Source organism: Telmatherina bonti, assembly GCF_933228915.1.
Source record: "Telmatherina bonti genome assembly, chromosome: 9".
Classification (NCBI taxonomy): Eukaryota; Metazoa; Chordata; class Actinopteri; order Atheriniformes; family Telmatherinidae; genus Telmatherina; species Telmatherina bonti.
In genome coordinates, this window is record NC_136627.1 from 554,682 (window position 1) to 577,667 (window position 22,986).

Consider the following 22,986-nt stretch of genomic DNA (forward strand, 5'->3'; position numbering starts at 1 on the left):
CCGCCCCTGTTCTATACCTAAACCTGCCCCTGTTCTAGACCTAAACCCGCCCCTGTTCTAGACCTAAACCCGCCCCTGTTCTAGACCTAAACCCGCCCCTGTTCTAGACCTAAACCCGCCACTGTTCTAGACCTAAACCCGCCCCTGTTTTAGACCTAAACCCGCCCCTGTTCTAGACCTAAACCCGCCACTGTTCTAAACCTAAACCCGCCCCTGTTCTAGACCTAAACCCGCCCCTGTTCTAGACCTAAACCCCTGTTCTAGACCTAAACCCGCCCCTGTTCTAGACCTAAACCCTCCCCTGTTCTAGACCTAAACCCGCCACTGTTCTAGACCTAAACCCGCCCCTGTTCTAGACCTAAACCCCCCACTGTTCTAGACCTAAACCCGCCTAATGTTTTAGACCTAAACCCGCCCCTGTTCTAGACCTAAACCCGCCCCTGTTCTAGACCTTAACCCGCCCCTGTTCTAGACCTAAACCTGCCCCTGTTCTAGACCTAAACCCGCCCCTGTTCTAGACCTAAACCCGCCCCTGTTCTAGACCTAAACCCGCCCCTGTTCTAGACCTAAACCCGCCACTGTTCTAGACCTAAACCCGCCCCTGTTTTAGACCTAAACCCGCCCCTGTTCTAGACCTAAACCTGCCACTGTTCTAGACCTAAACCCGCCCCTGTTCTAGACCTAAACCCGCCCCTGTTCTAGACCTAAACCCCTGTTCTAGACCTAAACCCGCCCCTGTTCTAGACCTAAACCCTCCCCTGTTCTAGACCTAAACCCGCCACTGTTCTAGACCTAAACCCGCCCCTGTTCTAGACCTAAACCCGCCCCTGTTCTAGACCTAAACCCGCCCCTGTTCTAGACCTAAACCCGCCCCTGTTCTAGACCTAAACCCACCCCTGTTCTAGACCCAAACCCGCCCCTGTTCTGGACCTAAACCCGCCCCTGTTCTAGACCTAAACCCGCCCCTGTTCTAGACCTAAACCCGCCCCTGTTCTAGACCTAAACCCACCCCTGTTCTAGACCTAAACCCGCCCCTGTTCTAGACCTAAACCCCTGTTCTAGACCTAAACCCGCCCCGTTCTAGACCTAAACCTGCCCCTGTTCTAGACCTAAACCCGCCCGTTTTAGACCTAAACCCACCCCTGTTCTAGACCTAAACCCACCCCTGTTCTAGACCTAAACCGACCCCTGTTCTAGACCTAAACCCACCCCTGTTCTAGACCTAAACCCGCCCCTGTTTTAGACCTAAACCCGCCCCTGTTCTAGACCTAAACCCCTGTTCTAAACCTAAACCCGCCCCTGTTCTAGACCTAAACCCACCCCTGTTCTAGACCTAAACCCCTGTTTTAGACCTAAACCCGCCCCTGTTCTAGACCTAAACCCGCCCCTGTTCTAGACCTAAACCCGCCACTGTTCTAGACCTAAACCCGCCCCTGTTCTAGACCTAAACCCGCCCCTGTTTTAGACCTAAACCCGCCCCTGTTCTAGACCTAAACCCGCCCCTGTTCTAGACCTAAACCCGCCACTGTTCTAGACCTAAACCCGCCCCTGTTCTAGACCTAAACCCGCCCCTGTTCTAGACCTAAACCCCTGTTCTAGACCTAAACCCGCCCCTGTTCTAGACCTAAACCCGCCACTGTTCTAGACCTAAACCCGCCACTGTTCTAGACCTAAACCCCTGTTCTAGACCTAAACCCGCCACTGTTCTAGACCTAAACCCGCCCCTGTTCTTGACCTAAACCCGCCCCTGTTTTAGACCAAAACCCACCCCTGTTCTAGACCTAAACCTGCCCCCTTTCTAGACCTTAACCCGCCCCTGTTTTAGACCTAAACCTGCCCCTGTTCTAGACCTAAACCCGCCCCTGTTCTAGACCTAAACCCGCCCCTGTTCTAGACCTAAACCCGCCCCTGTTCTAGACCTAAACCTGCCCCTGTTCTAGACCAAAACCCGCCACTGTTCTAGACCTAAACTCGCCACTGTTCTAGACCTAAACCTGCCCCGGTTCTAGACCTAAACCCGCCCCTGTTCTAGACCTAAACCCGCCCCTGTTCTAGACCTAAACCTGCCACTGTTCTAGACCTAAACCCGCCCCTGTTTTAGACCTAAACCCGCCCCTGTTCTAGACCTAAACCCGCCCCTGTTTTAGACCTAAACCCGCCCCTGTTCTAGACCTAAACCCGCCCCTGTTCTAGACCTAAACCCGCCCCTGTTTTAGACCTAAACCCGCCCCTGTTCTAGACCTAAACCCGCCCCTGTTCTAGACCTAAACCCGCCCCTGTTTTAGACCTAAACCCGCCCCTGTTCTAGACCTAAACCCGCCCCTGTTCTAGACCTAAACCCGCCCCTGTTCTAGACCTAAACCCGCCCCTGTTCTGGACCTAAACCCGCCCCTGTTATAGACCTAAACCCGCCCCTGTTATAGACCTAAACCCGCCCCTGTTCTAGACCTAAACCCCCCACTGTTCTAGACCTAAACCCGCCCCTGTTTTAGACCTAAACCCGCCCCTGTTCTAGACCTAAACCTGCCCCTGTTCTAGACCTAAACCCGCCCCTGTTTTAGACCTAAACCCGCCCCTGTTCTAGACCTAAACCTGCCCCTGTTCTAGACCTAAACCCGCCCCTGTTTTAGACCTAAACCCGCCCCTGTTCTAGACCTAAACCCGCCCCTGTTCTAGACCTAAACCCGCCCCTGTTCTAGACCTAAACCCGCCCCTGTTCTAGACCTAAACCCGCCCCTGTTCTGGACCCAAACCCGCCACTGTTCTAGACCTAAACCCGCCCCTGTTCTAGACCTAAACCCGCCACTGTTCAAGACCTAAACCCGCCCCTGTTCTAGACCTAAACCCAACCCTGTTCTAGACCCAAACCCGCCCCTGTTCTGGACCTAAACCCGCCCCTGTTCTAGACCTAAACCCGCCCCTGTTCTAGACCTAAACCCGCCCCTGTTCTAGACCTAAACCCGCCACTGTTCTAGACCTAAACCCGCCCCTGTTCTAGACCTAAACCCACCAATGTTCTAGACCCAAACCCGCCCCTGTTCTGGACCTAAACCCGCCCCTGTTCTAGACCTAAACCCGCCCCTGTTCTAGACCTAAACCCGCCCCTGTTTTAGACCTAAATCCGCCCCTGTTCTAGACCTAAACCCGCCCCTGTTCTAGACCTAAACCTGCCCCTGTTCTAGACCTAAACCCGCCCCTGTTCTAGACCTAAACCCCCCACTGTTCTAGACCTAAACCTGCCCCTGTTCTAGACCTAAACCCGCCCCTGTTCTAGACCTAAACCCGCCACTGTTCTAGACCTAAACCCGCCACTGTTCTAGACCTAAACCTGCCCCTGTTCTAGACCTAAACCCGCCCCTGTTCTAGACCTAAACCCGCCCCTGTTCTAGACCTAAACCCGCCACTGTTCTAGACCTAAACCCGCCCCTGTTCTAGACCTAAACCCGCCCCTGTTCTAGACCTAAACCTGCCCCTGTTCTAGACCTAAACCCGCCCCTGTTCTAGACCTAAACCCGCCACTGTTCTAGACCTAAACCCGCCCCTGTTCTAGACCTAAACCCGCCCCTGTTCTAGACCTAAACCCCCCACTGTTCTAGACCTAAACCCGCCCCTGTTTTAGACCTAAATCCGCCCCTGTTCTAGACCTAAACCTGCCCCTGTTCTAGACCTAAACCCGCCCCTGTTCTAGACCTAAACCCGCCCCTGTTCTAGACCTAAACCCGCCCCTGTTCTAGACCTAAACCCGCCCCTGTTCTAGACCTAAACCCGCCCCTGTTCTAGACCTAAACCCGCCCCTGTTCTAGACCTAAACCCCTGTTCTAGACCTAAACCCGCCCCTGTTCTAGACCTAAACCCGCCCCTGTTCTAGATCTAAACCCGCCACTGTTCTAGACCTAAACCCGCCCCTGTTCTAGACCTAAACCCGCCCCTGTTCTAGACCTAAACCCGCCCCTGTTCTAGACCTAAACCCGCCCCTGTTCTAGACCTAAACCCGCCCCTTTTCTAGACCTAAACCCGCCCCTGTTCTAGACCTAAACCCGCCCCTGTTCTAGACCTAAACCCGCCCCTGTTCTAGACCTAAACCCCTGTTCTAGACCTGAACCCGCCCCTGTTCTAGACCTAAACCCGCCCCTGTTCTAGACCTAAACCCGCCCCTGTTCTAGACCTAAACCCGCCCCTGTTCTAGACCTAAACCCGCCCCTGTTCTAGACCTAAACCCGCCCCTGTTCTAGACCTAAACCCGCCCCTGTTCTATACCTAAACCTGCCCCTGTTCTAGACCTAAACCCGCCCCTGTTCTAGACCTAAACCCGCCCCTGTTCTAGACCTAAACCCGCCCCTGTTCTAGACCTAAACCCGCCACTGTTCTAGACCTAAACCCGCCCCTGTTTTAGACCTAAACCCGCCCCTGTTCTAGACCTAAACCCGCCACTGTTCTAAACCTAAACCCGCCCCTGTTCTAGACCTAAACCCGCCCCTGTTCTAGACCTAAACCCCTGTTCTAGACCTAAACCCGCCCCTGTTCTAGACCTAAACCCTCCCCTGTTCTAGACCTAAACCCGCCACTGTTCTAGACCTAAACCCGCCCCTGTTCTAGACCTAAACCCCCCACTGTTCTAGACCTAAACCCGCCTAATGTTTTAGACCTAAACCCGCCCCTGTTCTAGACCTAAACCCGCCCCTGTTCTAGACCTTAACCCGCCCCTGTTCTAGACCTAAACCTGCCCCTGTTCTAGACCTAAACCCGCCCCTGTTCTAGACCTAAACCCGCCCCTGTTCTAGACCTAAACCCGCCCCTGTTCTAGACCTAAACCTGCCCCTGTTCTAGACCAAAACCCGCCACTGTTCTAGACCTAAACCCGCCCCTGTTCTAGACCTAAACCTGCCCCTGTTCTAGACCTAAACCCGCCCCTGTTCTAGACCTAAACCCGCCCCTGTTCTAGACCTAAACCTGCCCCTGTTCTAGACCTAAACCCGCCCCTGTTCTAGACCTAAACCCGCCCCTGTTCTAGACCTAAACCTGCCCCTGTTCTAGACCTAAACCCGCCCCTGTTCTAGACCTAAACCCGCCCCTGTTCTAGACCTAAACCCGCCCCTGTTTTAGACCTAAACCCGCCCCTGTTCTAGAACTAAACCCGCCCCTGTTCTAGACCTAAACCCGCCCCTGTTTTAGACCTAAACCCGCCCCTGTTCTAGACCTATACCCGCCCCTGTTCTTGACCTAAACCCGCCCCTGTTCTAGACCTAAACCCGCCCCTGTTCTAGACCTAAACCCGCCCCTGTTCTGGACCTAAACCCGCCCCTGTTCTAGACCTAAACCCGCCCCTGTTCTAGACCTAAACCCGCCACTGTTCTAGACCTAAACCCGCCCCTGTTCTAGACCTAAACCCACCCCTGTTCTAGACCCAAACCCGCCCCTGTTCTGGACCCAAACCCGCCCCTGTTCTAGACCTAAACCCGCCCCTGTTCTAGACCTAAACCCGCCACTGTTCTAGACCTAAACCCGCCTAATGTTTTAGACCTAAACCCGCCCCTGTTCTAGACCTAAACCCGCCCCTGTTCTAGACCTAAACCCGCCCCTGTTCTAGACCTAAACCCGCCACTGTTCTAGACCTAAACCCGCCCCTGTTCTAGACCTAAACCCACCCCTGTTCTAGACCCAAACCCGCCCCTGTTCTGGACCTAAACCCGCCCCTCTTCTAGACCTAAACCCGCCCCTGTTCTAGACCTAAACCTGCCACTGTTCTAGACCTAAACCCGCCTAATGTTTTAGACCTAAACCCGCCCCTGTTCTAGACCTAAACCCGCCCCTGTTCTAGACCTAAACCCGCCCCTGTTCTAGACCTAAACCCACCCCTGTTCTAGACCTAAACCCGCCCCGTTCTAGACCTAAACCTGCCCCTGTTCTAGACCTAAACCCGCCCGTTTTAGACCTAAACCCACCCCTGTTCTAGACCTAAACCCACCCCTGTTCTAGACCTAAACCCACCCCTGTTCTAGACCTAAACCCACCCCTGTTCTAGACCTAAACCCGCCCCTGTTTTAGACCTAAACCCGCCCCTGTTCTAGACCTAAACCCCTGTTCTAAACCTAAACCCGCCCCTGTTCTAGACCTAAACCCACCCCTGTTCTAGACCTAAACCCCTGTTTTAGACCTAAACCCACCCCTGTTCTAGACCTAAACCCGACCCTGTTCTAGACCTAAACCCCTGTTCTAGACCTAAACCCACCCCTGTTCTAGACCTAAACCCCTGTTCTAGACCTAAACCCGGGTGCAATGTGAGCTGGGGCGGGGACCCTGGCAGTCCGATCCCCGGCTGCAGAAGCTGGCTCTAGGGACGTGGAACGTCACCTCTCTGGTGGGGAAGGAGCCTGAGCTTGTGGCGAGGTTGCGCGGTTCTGACTAGATATAGTTGGACTCACCTCGACGCATGGCTTGGGCTCTGGAACCAGAACCCTCGAGAGGGACTGGACCTTCTTCCACTCTGGAGTTGCTCATGGTGAGAGGCGCCGAGCAGGTGTGGGCGTTCTCATCAGCCCCCAGCTTGGTGCCTGCACGTTGGGAACTCCATTGTTCTGCTGGGGGACTTCAATGCTCACATGGGCAATGACAGTGAACGAACACCATGTTCCAACATAAGAGTGTCCATATGTACACCTGGCATCAGGACTCCCTGGGCCGCAGTTCGATGATCAATTTTGTAGTTACATCATCGGACCTGCAGCCACACGTCTTGGACACTCGGGTGAAGAGGGGGACGGAGTCTGTTGGAGAAAATTGTTATGAGTTTGGTTTGTATTAAGTATTAGACATATATGCATTGATTTGCTGTGATCCTGCTGTGTTTTGTGTCAATGCACAAAGCTTTCTTTAAGTTATATGATTCTTGTCTGGAATGTGCAGACAAAGTCTGAGACAGGAAGAGTTTCCTGCAGGGCATCTGTTTTTGTCAACTGCTTGGTTGACCAGTTGTCTAAAGGTTAAAGGTAATAAAGTAATATAGTGAGTGATTGATGCTTAGTGAGCTCAGTTTAGCTTCGGAGGAGAGAATGATTGTTTTCTGTGGTCTGCCCAGCAACTAGGAGGAGTTAAGCATGGTTTATAATCGGGTGTTACTTCAGCATCTGCAGAGAGAGTTCTCTCTCCAAGCTCCAGCGTGTGCTTGTATTAGTTTATAATAAAATGTTCATTGTAAGAAGACAGTTGACTCTTAGATGTATTACAACTTCTCAAGACCAGAGTATTTTCCACCACAAGTCCCCCATCAGAGCGAGCTTCAGGTCCCACCTTGTGCAGCATTCTTCTTTGGACAATCAGCTCCAGCGGCTCCAGAGTTACTCCAAGCACAGAAGCAGCTTTCTGGATCAGTTTGTTGATTCTCTTCAAGTCTCTGGTTCTGATGCTACTACCCCAGCAGATGCTGCAAAGCTGACTGCACTCTCCACAACAGACTTCTAGAAGATATGCAACATCTTGGTGCAGACGTTAAACCATCTCAGCTTCCTTAAGAAGTACAGTCTGCTCTGACCTTTCTTGTAGATGTAGTCAGTGTTGCATTTCCAGTCCAGTTTGTTGTCCAGCTGAACTCCAAGATACTTGTATTCCTCCACCACCTCCACCTCCTCTCCCAGGATGGAAACAGTGCTTTGTTTATTCTTCTTCCTCCTGAAGTCAAAAATCATCTCTTTTGTTTTGCTGCTATTTAATATGAGATGATTGTCACTGCACCATTTAACAAACTGACTGACCAGTTCTCTGTACTCTGCTTCTTGTCCATCCCTGATACACCCCACAACTGCAGAGTCATCAGAGTATTTCTGCAGATGACAGGACTCAGAGTTGGACTGGAAGTCTGAGGTGTACAGAGTGAAGAGGAATGGCCAGAGTACAGTTCCTTGTGGTGCACCAGTGCTGCTGACCTCCATCTCAGACACACAACCTTTCAGTCTCACAAACTGGGGTCTGTTTGTGAGGTAGTCATAGATCCAGGTGGTTGTGGAGGTATCCACCTGGAATTTATGGAGCTTCTCACATAACAAAGCAGGCTGAATGGTATTAAAAGCACTGAGAAATGAAAGAACATGACCCTCAGAGTGCTGCCTGAATGGTCCAGATGAGAGTGTGCTCTCTGGAGCAGGTATATGATGGCATCTTCAACCCCAAGTCCATTACGATATGCAAACTGGAATGGGTCCTGAAAGGTGTTTACTTGCTTGTTGAGGTGAGCCAGTAAGAGTCTCTCCAGGACTCTTCCAAGAAATCGTTGGTGGACACCTGCAGTGAGGGATGCCGTCAAGCTGAAGAAGGAGTCCTATCGGGCCTTCTTGGTGTGTGGTACTCTGGAGACAGCTGATTGGTAGCAATAGGCTAAGAGTCATGTGGCTTCTGCTGTCGCCAAGCCAAAACTGAGGCGTAGGAGGAGTTTGGCGAGGCCATGGAGACTGACTTCCCGACAGCTTTGAGGTGATTCTGATCCACCATATGGCAACTCAGGATGGGGAATCAGTTCTCTGTAGAAGGCGTTCGACCGTGTCCCCCGGGGGCTCCTGTGGGGGGTACTCCGGGAGTATGGGGTACTGGACCCCTTGTACGAGCTGTCCGGTCCCTGTACGACAGGTGTCAGAGCTTGGTCCGCATTGCCGGTAGTAAGTCGGATTCGTTTCCGGTGAGGGTTGGACTCCACCAAGGCTGCCCTTTATCACCGATTCTGTTCATAACTTATATGGACAGAATTTCTAGGTGCAGCCGAGGTGTTGAGGGGATCCGGCTTGGTGGCCTCAGGATTGGGTCCCTGCTTTTTGCAGATGACGTGGTCCTGTTGGCTTCATCTGGTCGTGATCTCCAGCTCTCGCTTGAGCAATTTGCGGCCGAGTGTGAAGCGGCTGGGATGAGAATCAGCACCTCCAAATCTGAGACCATGGTCCTCAGCCGGAATAGGGTGGATTGTCCTCTCCGGGTCGGGAGTGAGGTCCTGCCTCAAGTGGAGGAGTTTAAATATCTTGGGGTCTTGTTCACGAGTGAGGGAAGGATGGAGCGTGAGATGGACAGATGGATCGGTGCGGCGTCTGCAGTAATGCAGACTCTGCGCCGGTCTGTCGTGGTGAAGAAGGAACTGAGCCAGAAGGCGAAGCTCTCGATTTACCAGTCGATCTACGTTCCTACCCTCACCTATGGTCATGAGCTGTGGGTCTGGGCTGCTCTGCTTAGGCTGCTACCCCCACGACCCGACCCCGGATAAGCGGCAGAGGATGGATGGATAGATGGATAGATTAATGAAGTTGTTTGGAGTGCTGATTGCACTGTTTTACAATGTTATAGGATTTGCACTTGTGCCATTCCTTGTTCCGGATTTTTTGCACTAAACTCACAAGTGTTATTCATTTTATTTTATTTTTCACTTTTGTTGTATTGGACTTTGATTTGTTTCTTACTAATGAGACAAGAATTTGTACATTAATTACAAAATTATTTACAAAATGTTTGCATTAGCATGTAGCTACGTATTTTCAGTAAACCTATCGAAACCTGTAAACCTGCCGGCCCCTGTATCTTCTGTACCTGTCAACATGATACTACAACAACATAAGCTCAGGCTCTTTACAACTTGAGACCAAACAAAAGAAAATACATCAGCAAACTACATATTTGATTAATTAATTTTGTTTATTTCAGTGTCATGCACAAAGATGCCTAGCAACAGTAGTACACAACACTATACGCATTAAGTCCAGACAATTCAAAGATTAAGGCAGTTTTTCCTGTAACCTTTCATTTTGTAAAATTTGACTCTGAGCAGCACTTTGGAGACGCTCTGTTTTCTTTTTTTTTTCTTTTTCTAACCTGTCCTGTCCAGCATCTCAGCATACAGAACAGCAATCTGCGTGCCGTATTTTTGCCAGACAGATTTGCTCTGTCAAGGGAGGCATCTCATGTAAATAGCTGCCCTTGATAATCTGAATATTTTTATTATTATGGTAATTATTTAATTTTATTTATTTATTTATTTTCCTTTTATCATTTTGCAATCATCGTCAGTCTTGATATGGCCGAGCTGGACCTGACAGGTAAAGAGGAAAAAGAAAGAGGAAATGAAAGGAGGAAAAAGAGAGAGAGAAAAGAAAGGCGTGTCTAAGCTGCTAAAGTTACCGTATTTGCAAAACAATATAAAGTACTGAAAAAATACAACAAGACATAAGTAGGATAGTGACAATATTCAAAAACAGACAAAAAAATGAAAAATAAAAGTAAAAAAAAGTAAATGAATGAATAAAATAACAATTCCAATACCAACCGTTATTAAACATACCTACAGAGAGTCATCAGCAACATTTAGTAGGAAGCAGATGGGAAGATGAGCGCATGTGGGCGTGCACGTGTGACTGTTCAACCTGTGATCATGCAATCAAAGATCAGCTGAGTGCTTGTAGGGGAGCACGACCACGACCCGAGGTGTAGGGGAGGAAGCCAAGGCCCCCAGGGCCCGGCAAGCCCACCGCGCACAGAGCCCGGGCAGGCAAAGCAGAGAGAGCCTCCGTCCCCCGAGCCCAGAGCAGTGGAAGCCTCCAGGCAGGCGCCACCCGGCGCCACGAGGCAGGGGCACCGGGTAGCACAGGGCGACGGCACGCCGGCCCGGCGGGCGCCGGGTGCTGAAGCGTGGGCCGCACAGAGAGCCGGCAGCCCACAGGCCCCAGGACCACCCGTTCCCCCCGGCAGAGCCCCGGCCAAGACCCAGCAGGCCCCGCCCACCCAGAGCAAAACCATCGCGGGCCGGCGCCACCACGATACCAGGGGCAGGATCCCCAAGGACAAGGACACGTCCGTAGACCCTCCCCCCAACAACCCCTCCCCACAACCCTCCCGCTGCTTCCTATCCCCCCTCTCCAGCACCCTCCCCATCCCCCTCCCTCCCAAGCCCTACTGACCCCAACACTCCCCCCCCTTCCTCCACCCGCCCACCCACCGCCCCACCCCTCCCTCCCATTCCACACACCCCCCTGGGGGGGTGGGACCAGCTGCTGCCAGACCCCCCCTCCTCAGCATTCCCTTGTTTATGTGAGTGTCTGTGTGTGTTTGTGTTAAGTGTGTGTGTGTGTGTGCTGCTTGTGTAAATGTAATAGTGTCTAAGTTGTGAGTAAAATCGAGGGGAGAAAGACCCCAATGGGAGGGGATGGGCAAGAGCCACCGCTGTAGCTCCTGCCCCCCCCCCCCCCCCCCCCCCCCCCATGGCCCCTCCAAACCCTAAATGTATATTGGTGTCTATGTTGCAATTAAAATTTAGTGGGGCAGGTGGTCGCCGGGGTCCATCGGAAAATGCCCCTTAGGGTTCCTGGGACCACCGACTTCACCCCCCCACCGTGCCCTATATGCTGTATGTATGATGTCGGGTGGCGGAAGAGGAGGGGGGCATGGGGAGGGGCACAACCAGGGGAGAAGGACTTCTCCCCTGGGCGACCAACTCCTCAGCTGGCCGCAGTAGGTGCCCCCACCTCACCGGGACAGCCCCAGGGCAGAAGGGCAAGTCCCGGCCCGCCAGGTGCCGCAAGAGGCAGCAGCCCAGTTGTCCCCCACATCCCCGGCGGCCCAGCGCCAACACTCCAGGGGCCGGAGAGTCCCCGGCTCCCACCCAGACATCCATCCAGGTCCGGGTCCCGGTGCCACCAGCAACGCCAAGACTGCCGCCGACGGGAGGAGACAGAGCCAGAGGGAGGATCCCCTCCGCCATGGACCCTATTCCTACCCCACCCATTCCCAACCATCCCCCTCCCTCCCCCGAAACCCGGGGGCCCCGGCCCCCCACGCAGCCCGCACAACAGCAACCCGGCCACCCAGCCCAGGCCAGCCCCCGACCGCCCCGAACTCCCGGCCGCCCCCCGGCCCGCCCCCAAGCGACCCCAGCCTCTGGGCCACCAGAGCTCCAAGCCGGCCAGGTGAGCAGCGCCCAAAGCAATGACCTGCCCAGACCCCCGGCCCGAGAGCCGCCCCGCCCCAAGGACCCCAAGCCTCCCCAATCCACCCCCCAGGGCCGCCAAGGTCCCAGCCCCCAGTCCTACTAAGTGATGTGATTAACCAGCAGGGTCCAGGGAGAGAGAGCATCGGCCGATTCATTTTTGATGGAAGCAGATGTGATCTGGAGACTTCTGTGTTCCACCAGGAGATTTTTGTAGTGATTAATACTTAGACTTCTTTTGGACTTCCAGTTTAATAGGACAGTTTTTTTGCTATACATCGGGCCACAAGGATAGTGTGTGTGTTGTTGGGGTCCATGTTGATGTCACTAAGGTCTCCTAGTAAGCAAAGCTTGGGGCATGCAGGAATGCTGCATCTGAGCCATGTTGATAATTCCCCACAAACCTTATTCCAGACATTTTGAACAGGTGGACAGAGCCATAGAGCATGTAAATAATTATCTACTGCGTTACATGTGCACTGTGTGCAGATCTCTGAGTGATTTAGACCCATCTTGAACATTCTTTGTCCTGTGTAATGTGTTCTATGAAGGATTTTGTATTGGATGAGTTGTAGATTTGAACTGTCTGTCATATTAAAAGCATTTAGACATATTTGCAGCCAAGAAGGTTGACTGAGACTGATAGATAGGTCTGCCTCCCATTTGGAAGTTGGCAAGGAATTTCAATCATCTATTTTTGACATCGACCTGTATATTTTTTAAAGTAACTTTGGGCTACGAAGTTCCATAAATTCTGCTACTGTGGGAGGAAGTTCCAAGTCTATTTGATGAAGCGGGAATTTCCTAAGTATAATGGATTTGAGTTGCTGATATTCTAGAAATCTGCTACTATTAATTCCATATTGTGATGATAGAGTGTCAAAAGATAAAATTCTTCTGTTATGGATAATGTGCTCTAAATAATTAATTCCTTTATTAATCCATTGTTTAAAGTTGATCATATTTTTGTTTAAAAGAATGTCAGGGTTGTTCCAGATAGGTGTGAGTTTACATGGGATTATTGATGAATTGTTTCCTTTTAGAAATTCCCACCAAGCTGTCAGAGAGGCGCTAATGTTGACGCTTTTGAAGCACTTTAACTTTTTTACACTGAAGCTGAAGAATGGAAGATTAGAGATTTCCACATTGTCACAGAATGTTTGTTCTAAGTCTATCCATGGTTCATCTAATGGACTCGGTTTAAGCCATTTTAAGATATATTGCAGCCTATTTGCTAAGAAATAATGTTGAAAGTTAGGCAAGTCTAAGCCTCCCTGATCTTTAGGTTTTTGTAATGTTTTTAAACTAATCCGGGGGGGTTTATTCTTCCAGAGAAATTGGGAAGTGTATGATTCTAGTGATTTGAACCAGGTGGAGGGAGGTTTCATAGGAATCATGGAGAACAGGTAGTTGATTTTGGGTAGAACCATCATTTTTATCGTAGCAACTCTCCCCAAAAGTGAAATGGGGAGTGACTTCCAGCGAGTGAGATCATCTTCTATTGTCTTAGGAAGGTTAGTGTAATTACATTTTATCAGTTCTGAGAGCCTGGGGGGGAATATTTATGCCTAAGTATCCAATGTTACCTGATTGTAAATTAATGTTGGATGGATTTCGAAACCTACAGTTAATTGGTAGGACTGTGCTCTTAGACCAATTAATAGAGTAGTCAGATAGTGATGAGAATTTATTAATTAGTGAGATTGTTTCAGATAATGATGTTTGCAAGTTTTGGAGGAATAGTAAAATATCATCGGCATAAAGGCTTATTTTATGAATTATATTTTTGGACTAGATGCCCTTTATAATTTGATTCTGTCGAATTGCAGCAGCTAGTGGTTCAATAAATACAGCAAAAAGTGAGGGAGAGAGTGGACAACCTTTGAAGATTAAAACTTGGAGAGGTTTGATCGTTCGTCCTGACTCTCGCATTAGGGGAGCTGTAGAAGATTTTGATCCAGCCAAGAAAGGAAGGTCCAAAGCCAAATCTACTTAAAGTAGCTAGTAAGAATTTCCAATTCACTCTATCAAAAGCCTTCTCTGCATCCAGAGAAACTATTGTTGTTTCCAGGTTATTGATGGTAGAGTAATCTATTATATTGATTAGCCTGCGCATGTTAACAGAGGAATATCTGCCTTTTATAAAGCCTGTTTGATCAGGGTGTATAATGAGTGGAGTTACTTTCTCTAACCTTGCAGCTAAAGCTTTGCAGATTATTTTAAGGTCTGCATTTATCAGTGATATGGGTCTGTAGCTAGATGGAAGTGTGGAGTCTTTGCCTGGTTTTAACAGTACAATTATGCTGGCAAAGTTCATGTTTTGGGGTAAGTAGCCATTTTCCTTTATTTGTGTCACCATTTAGAAAAACGTAGGGGCCAGTGTTGTCCAGAATACCTGATAGAACTCTGCTGGGAAGCCATCCGGTCCTGGGGCTTTTTTACATGGCATATGTTTGAGGGCTTCATGTAGCTTCTCTGCTGTAAGGGGGGAATCTAAGGCTGTAACGTGTTCCTGCTGTAGTCCTGGGAGGTCTATGTTATTAAGAAACTGATTTATGTCATTATCTGATGGATCTAATCGGGATGTATACAGATTTTTATGGAAGTCTCTAAAAATGTTATTTATTGTGTCAGGGTCATGTAAGATATTACCTGCTGGATCTTTAACAGATGAAATAGTTGCTCTTTCTTTGTTTTTAGTTGACTGGCTAAAAATTTTCCAGATTTGTTGCTGTGTTCAAACCTCTCCAAGCATAACCTTTGCACCAGAAACTCCGTTCTTTCATTGATTATTTTGTTTAATTCAAGTTTCGCCTTCCTTATTTGATACAACGTTTGTTCATCTGGTAAAGCACTGTAGGCATCCTCTAATGAATTAATTCTTAATTCTAGTTCTGATATTTTTGAGTTATCCTTCTTTTTTTTATATGATGCAAAAGAGATCATTTTTCCTCTCATTACCGCCTTACCTGCTTCCCACAGAACACATGCTGAAACTCCTGGTTTATCATTATTTTCTAGGTAAACAGCCCATTCTTTTGTGAAATAGCTGATAAAATCAGGGTCTTTAAGCAGTGCTGTATTGAATCTCCAGCTTTTAGCAGGTGGTGTGATTCTCGTATTTCTTACAGTGAAGGAAACTGGTGCATGATCGCTGACTGTAACGGGGTGGATCTGGGTTTCTGAAATCATACACACCAACAAGCTGCTAACCAGGAAATAATCTAGCCTAGAATATGAGTGGTGAACTGAGGAAAAACAAGCGTATTCCTTGATATTAGGATGAAAAGACCGCCATATATCGCAAAGACCAAGTTCCTCCATATATTGTTTAACAGTGTCTGTAGACTGCCAGGTTCTATTGTTTTCTGAATTATTCATCCTGTCTACGGGACCCATTACCACATTAAAATCTCCTCCTATGATATAAGTGTGTTGTCTGAGTGTTCTGAGACAGTTTTAAAAAAGGAATGAAAGAAGGAGGAATCATCCACATTTGGCCCATATATGTTAGCTAAACATAACTTCATATTTTGGATAGTTAATGTCCCTATAATATATCTTCCCTCTGGATCTGTGGTTCTGTTGATTTCTGTGAATGTCACTTTTCTATTTATCAAAATGGCAACTCCTCTCTGTCTGGAGTTATAGCAGGCGGAGTAAACATGAGGAAACTGGGATGTAGAGAGAGCGTCCACTGAAGTATTTGTCATATGAATCTCCTGTAAGAACACAATGTCTGCCTGTAGATCATTTAGCCTGTTAAAGATTTTTAGTCTCTTCTCTCTGGTCCCAGCTCCGTGAATATTCCACGTGATAAACCTAAGTACTGTCATGCTTGTGGTGACAGGGTAGGTGTTAGATGCTTCCACTTGATGTGAATAAGTGTGTACGCAGGTGTAAGTATGTATGCCTTGTGTTGTATGACTGTATTGAATGTTACTAAATATGTTACTAAATAACAGTGAGAGTGTTGGGTTATGTTTGTAAGTGTTATCTAATGAACTGTGTAGTTTTGCATCTGTGTTATTTAGTTCTGTGAGGTGGCAGCTAGAAAAGAAAGAAAGAAGAGAGTATGGAAGGAGAGAGAAAAAGATGAGCCAGAAGTTGACCAAAAGAGGAAAGTGGGTGAAAAGGAAAAACAAACCCATAAGGAGATCTGTTTTGTGAAAGAGACTGGCAGTGTTGTTAACTATTGTGAGCAAACATTAAACTCTGATTAAATCCCAGTGAGACTTATTAGCCTTAATATCACCAGTGCAAAGCGTGTAGAGTGTGGATACATATCTGAGGTTAGTAGAGCCAGGGAGTGGTGTTATGGTCACGATGTAGCTGGCCACTGACATAGAGCTTGTCCACCGAGATGACCGCGCGGGCTCCTCCGTCCAGGAATTTCCTCCTGATGGGGAACAAGATCTTACGACACTCCAGGATCTCTCTGGGGAACTGATGCTGATATTAGTCCCACGGAGCTGTCTCCCACAGCGCTTCACCTCTTCTTTTTCTTTGTGTAGCAAGAATTTAGCAACTGTTGGTCTTGGTCTGCCCTCCGATGTTTTTCTTCCCATGCGATGAACACGGTGAAAGGAGATGGCTTTTACCTTTTCCTCTGGAAGCTTCAGGTGGGATCGGATGAATTCTTTCATGGTTACCTCTGCGTCTTCCTCTGGCTGCTCAGCGAGCCCTGAAATAACTAAGTTATCTCTCATGCCTGGATATCTAAGAATAATTCTTTCATTTTTTTTATTTTCCTCCGTTAGTCAGCATACTCCATCCGTGAGAGTCTTAACAGAGTCTCTAAGCGCGTTGTTCTCCGTAGCTGAAGCTTCTACCTGCTGCTGGCTGTATTCTAGACTGTGCTTTAACGACTGGAACTCCCGGTGTAGAACTTCCAGCGGGGAAAGCCTGGCGTCTAGGCTGGATAACTTCCCGTCGATGGAGATTAGGATATCTGTCGTAACACTACCTGTTGGAGAACCTGGCGAGGTTACTTCGGGGGAATCCGCTGGGCGAACTCTTTTGGAGGTGGAACCGGTTTTGGACGCCGTCACCGCGGTGTTGCTGGTTTTCCCCATTACGATCCGCTGGAAGCTTTCTTCGATTACCTCTATCGGGCTGGTGAGATCTTCTTCGTTGTTATCCAGAGTGACCGGGTTGGTGTGATTGGAGTTTTTAATTGTTTTAAATTATTTGTTTAATTTCTTACAGTTAGCCTGGTAATAAAGGTTTTGTTTACTTCAGTAGCGCGCCATATTGATCCTGCCAGATCTCGCCGAGTCTTGCGTTAGCGCATTATCTCTCGCGTCTCTCTCCTCTCCTCTCGAGTCTCTCCCCTCGGAGACACTCTGTTTTCTAAAATGTGCTTTATAAATAAAGTGGATTGGATTGTAAAACATGACTGATGTTTTATTGTTCAAAAGTAACAAGTTAGTTAAATGATGTCCCAAATGTTATTGTTAAAGTGAGTCTTATTAAAACAGGAGCAGAATAGCAGGTGTATTTAGGTTTTGGTAGGTCTTTCACCAAGGATCAGCAATCTTTTGGACATGTCCGCCCTTGCATTGCATTGATCGGGTAAAATGTCTGAACATGTAGACGCTGATCAGTCAGAAGACAGCCTCCTCAGAATAAAACTTGTATAAAACGCCACCGCACGCCATTTACGCCACTGCTTGTTCAGGTTAACAACGTGTTTGTGCTAAAACACAGTCCACCCTGCTTCTTACAGTGTACAATCAGTGTCCGAAATGAACTTTTTGGTTCACTGGCCAGTTTTCATTATTTATACGAATGGTTTGTCATAAAGACGGTGCTTTTCTACATAAAACAGTGAATTTTTCTCTCTTACGGCGCGTTTAATGCAAACGCGCCATTGGAGTGACTTATTTTGAACCCTTTGGCTTGCCATATAGGACCAATGTGTTTCCGCATGCACGAAAAGAGCCGACGTGACCGCGGCGGAGAACACGGACACAGAGCTGGTATGTGGAGATTTCAGTCGTCTGGACCAATGTTGGCGGTGGGATTGTGATCGAGACGACGTCTGTCTGTCTGTCTGTCTGTCGGCTTCGCTGGGTAAATATCATAGACTATGGTAAATGTGCAGGTCTTTACGCGCTTCTGCTTCCTGTTGTCGACAGCAGACATTCCGCCACAGCTCCGTAGGAACATCAGACATGAGCAGAAGGAACTTCTGATGAGAGGAAGATGAAAAGCAGAAACATCTTCTGGGTTTCAAGGATCTAGGTTTAGAAAATCCTACATCTATGTAGGATCTGCTTTAAGGCCGGCTCTAGGATTGCATACTTTGGGGGGGGGGGGGGGGGGGGCATCATGCGTGCACATCACGCTTGTGCTCTTTTTGTTGTTATTGTTTTTTGTAAGTGTTTTCTTAAAGGGACTGTTAGAGTCTGACACTCTAAAGAAATGGATTGCACTTCTTCAGGCTCGAACCAAAGACCTGTCCAGCTTGGGTGTCCCACCTGAAACTAAAGCTCCTGCTGGTGTAGCTCTTAGGGTCACTGAGGCACCAAACTCTCTGACCACAATAAGGTGGCGATCCCTCAGAGGGGGAAAGGAATAAAAAAATTATAGATACATTAAAATTATGAAAAAATGAGAAATATCAATGATCAAAGTTTTAACAACCAACAACAAAACAAATGTCTCATTAGTTAGCCAAATAACAATAAACTAAACTATTAAACTAAGCTGAAATAGTTAGGCCTATCACAAACAACAAAAACAGGGCAGAACATCAAACCCCAAACCACAATAAGGTGGTATTCCCTCAGCGGGGAAACAAAATATACAAATATTAGATACATTGAAGTAAGAAAAAAATTACAAATACCAATAATCAAAGTTTTAACAGCTAACAACAAACTCAGTCCCTACTTTACAATAACTAATCATCACTAATAAACTAACTAATAATTACATTGGGGCTGAGCCCACAACTCAAGTCTCATTTATTGGGGATATAGGCTCAATAATCCAGTATATTTATGAAATATGCGACTCTTTAAGGTTTAAATGCATTAAATTGATCCTTTCTGGATAGTTGGATATTATGCCTGCAGGAAAATATTTGTGTATATGATAAATCTAGAATACAAACATAATACAAACATTTTATTTTCCAGAGTAAATCTTGGAATGCAAAGCGACAGGGCAGGTCACTCAGTTATATGGTAGTTAAGCATTCAAAGTAAATCAAATTATTAAATTAAATGTTGAACATTTCTATCAGGCAGCCTCATCTTAACAAACAAAAAGAAAAATCCACTCACACTGCATGGCAGGCAGCAGTCTGACCTGCACTCATCCACCCTCCTGTCTGATTTACTGCTTGTCTTATTTATGTCATGTCTGTTATTTTATTCTATTCTATTGTCATTTATCAGACGCTTTTATCCAAAGTGAGTTACATATGATACTGAGAACAACGCAAGCAGGAAATCAAACATTAGAGGACATCATAGGAAGGTGCTGGTGGACTGCTGACACGTAATGCAACAGGTGTCCCCACCCCCCACCCCCCAGACAATAATCATATTGATGAATCTCAACATGAATAACTGCAAACATCAAATACAGCTCAGTCTAGTGGTTTACTGTGTCCCTCCCAGTCTCCAACAGCCCATCCTGGAGCAACACAACCATACAAGACCACCGTCCTCATTAATGCAAAACAACCCAAAAAGCTGAGATCATGATAAGACTGGTTTTCTATTCCAAATATATTGTAAAGCAACATGAGATGTAAAACCGTCTTTAACAGCTGACTTTACCTAAACAGCCAGAGACCTGCAGGTAAACAGTAAATAACATTATAATAAAGCAGACCTGCAGGTAAACAGTAAATAACATTATAATAAAGCAGAGACCTGCAGGTAAACAGTAAATAACATTATAATAAAGCAGAGACCTGCAGGTAAACAGTAAATAACATTATAATAAAGCAGAGACCTGCAGGTAAACAGTAAATAACATTATAATAAAGCAGAGACCTGCAGGTAAACAGTAAATAACATTATAATAAAGCAGAGACCTGCAGGTAAACAGTAAATAACATTATAATAAAGCAGAGACCTGCAGGTAAACAGTAAATAACATTATAATAAAGCAGACCTGCAGGTAAACAGTAAATAACATTATAATAAAGCAGAGACCTGCAGATAAACAGTAAATAACATTATAATAAAGCAGAGACCTGCAGGTAAACAGTAAATAACATTATAATAAAGCAGAGACCTGCAGGTAAACAGTAAATAACATTATAATAAAGCAGAGACCTGCAGGTAAACAGTAAATAACATTATAATAAAGCAGACCTGCAGGTAAACAGTAAATAACATTATAATAAAGCAGACCTGCAGGTAAACAGTAAATAACATTATAATAAAGCAGACCTGCAGGTAAACAGTAAATAACATTATAATAAAGCAGACCTGCAGGTAAACAGTAAATAACATTATAATAAAGCAGAGACCTGCAGGTAAACAGTAAATAACATTATAATAAAGCAGAGACCTGCAGGTAAACAGTAAATAACATTATAATAAAGCAGACCTGCAGGTAAACAGTAAATAACATTATAATAAAGCAGACCTGCAGGTAAACAGTAAATAACATTATAATAAAGCAGAGACCTGCAGGTAAACAGTAAATAACATTATAATAAAGCAGACCTGCAGGTAAACAGTAAATAACATTATAATAAAGCAGACCTGCAGGTAAACAGTAAATAACATTATAATAAAGCAGAGACCTGCAGGTAAACAGTAAATAACATTATAATAAAGCAGAGACCTGCAGGTAAACAGTAAATAACATTATAATAAAGCAGAGACCTGCAGGTAAACAGTAAATAACATTATAATAAAGCAGACCTGCAGGTAAACAGTAAATAACATTATAATAAAGCAGACCTGCAGGTAAACAGTAAATAACATTATAATAAAGCAGAGACCTGCAGGTAAACAGTAAATAACATTATAATAAAGCAGACCTGCAGGTAAACAGTAAATAACATTATAATAAAGCAGACCTGCAGGTAAACAGTAAATAACATTATATTAAAGCAGACCTGCAGGTAAACAGTAAATAACATTATAATAAAGCAGACCTGCAGGTAAACAGTAAATAACATTATAATAAAGCAGACCTGCAGGTAAACAGTAAATAACATTATAATAAAGCAGACCTGCAGGTAAACAGTAAATAACATTATAATAAAGCAGACCTGCAGGTAAACAGTAAATAACATTATAATAAAGCAGAGACCTGCAGGTAAACAGTAAATAACATTATAATAAAGCAGAGACCTGCAGGTAAACAGTAAATAACATTATAATAAAGCAGAGACCTGCAGGTAAACAGTAAATAACATTATAATAAAGCAGACCTGCAGGTAAACAGTAAATAACATTATAATAAAGCAGACCTGCAGGTAAACAGTAAATAACATTATAATAAAGCAGAGACCTGCAGGTAAACAGTAAATAACATTATAATAAGGCAGACCTGCAGGTAAACAGTAAATAACATTATAATAAAGCAGACCTGCAGGTAAACAGTAAATAACATTATAATAAAGCAGACCTGCAGGTAAACAGTAAATAACATTATAATAAAGCAGAGACCTGCAGGTAAACAGTAAATAACATTATAATAAAGCAGACCTGCAGGTAAACAGTAAATAACATTATAATAAAGCAGACCTGCAGGTAAACAGTAAATAACATTATAATAAAGCAGAGACCTGCAGGTAAACAGTAAATAACATTATAATAAAGCAGAGACCTGCAGGTAAACAGTAAATAACATTATAATAAAGCAGAGACCTGCAGGTAAACAGTAAATAACATTATAATAAAGACGAGACCTGCAGGTAAACAGTAAATAACATTATAATAAAGCAGACCTGCAGGTAAACAGTAAATAACATTATAATAAAGCAGACCTGCAGGTAAACAGTAAATAACATTATAATAAAGCAGACCTGCAGGTAAACAGTAAATAACATTATAATAAAGACGAGACCTGCAGGTAAACAGTAAATAACATTATAATAAAGCAGACCTGCAGGTAAACAGTAAATAACATTATAATAAAGCAGACCTGCAGGTAAACAGTAAATAACATTATAATAAAGCAGACCTGCAGGTAAACAGTAAATAACATTATAATAAAGCAGAGACCTGCAGGTAAACAGTAAATAACATTATAATAAAGCAGACCTGCAGGTAAACAGTAAATAACATTATAATAAAGCAGAGACCTGCAGGTAAACAGTAAATAACATTATAATAAAGCAGAGACCTGCAGGTAAACAGTAAATAACATTATAATAAAGCAGACCTGCAGGTAAACAGTAAATAACATTATAATAAAGCAGACCTGCAGGTAAACAGTAAATAACATTATAATAAAGCAGAGACCTGCAGGTAAACAGTAAATAACATTATAATAAAGCAGACCTGCAGGTAAACAGTAAATAACATTATAATAAAGCAGAGACCTGCAGGTAAACAGTAAATAATATTATAATAAAGCAGAGACCTGCAGGTAAACAGTAAATAACATTATAATAAACCAGAGACCTGCAGGTAAACAGTAAATAACATTATAATAAAGCAGAGACCTGCAGGTAAACAGTATATAACATTATAATAAAGCAGAGACCTGCAGGTAAACAGTAAATAACATTATAATAAAGCAGAGACCTGCAGGTAAACAGTAAATAACATTATAATAAAGCAGAGACCTGCAGGTAAACAGTAAATAACATTATAATAAAGCAGACCTGCAGGTAAACAGTAAATAACATTATAATAAAGCAGACCTGCAGGTAAACAGTAAATAACATTATAATAAAGCAGACCTGCAGGTAAACAGTAAATAACATTATAATAAAGCAGACCTGCAGGTAAACAGTAAATAACATTATAATAAAGCAGAGACCTGCAGGTAAACAGTAAATAACATTATAATAAAGCAGAGACCTGCAGGTAAACAGTAAATAACATTATAAT

The 22,986-nt window shown here is 45.7% G+C and overlaps 1 protein-coding gene across 1 annotated transcript in view; it reads left to right on the forward strand.

Annotated features, from left to right (window-relative positions):
• The first annotated feature begins 17,881 nt into the window (after positions 1–17,881).
• nlrx1 (NLR family member X1) overlaps positions 17,882–22,986 on the forward strand; it is a 57,147-nt gene continuing 52,042 nt past the window's right edge. Inside the window, exon 1 of the mRNA XM_079246641.1 lies at positions 17,882–17,928. The gene's annotated coding sequence lies outside the window, so the exon portion shown is untranslated. The remainder of the gene's footprint in view (positions 17,929–22,986) is intronic.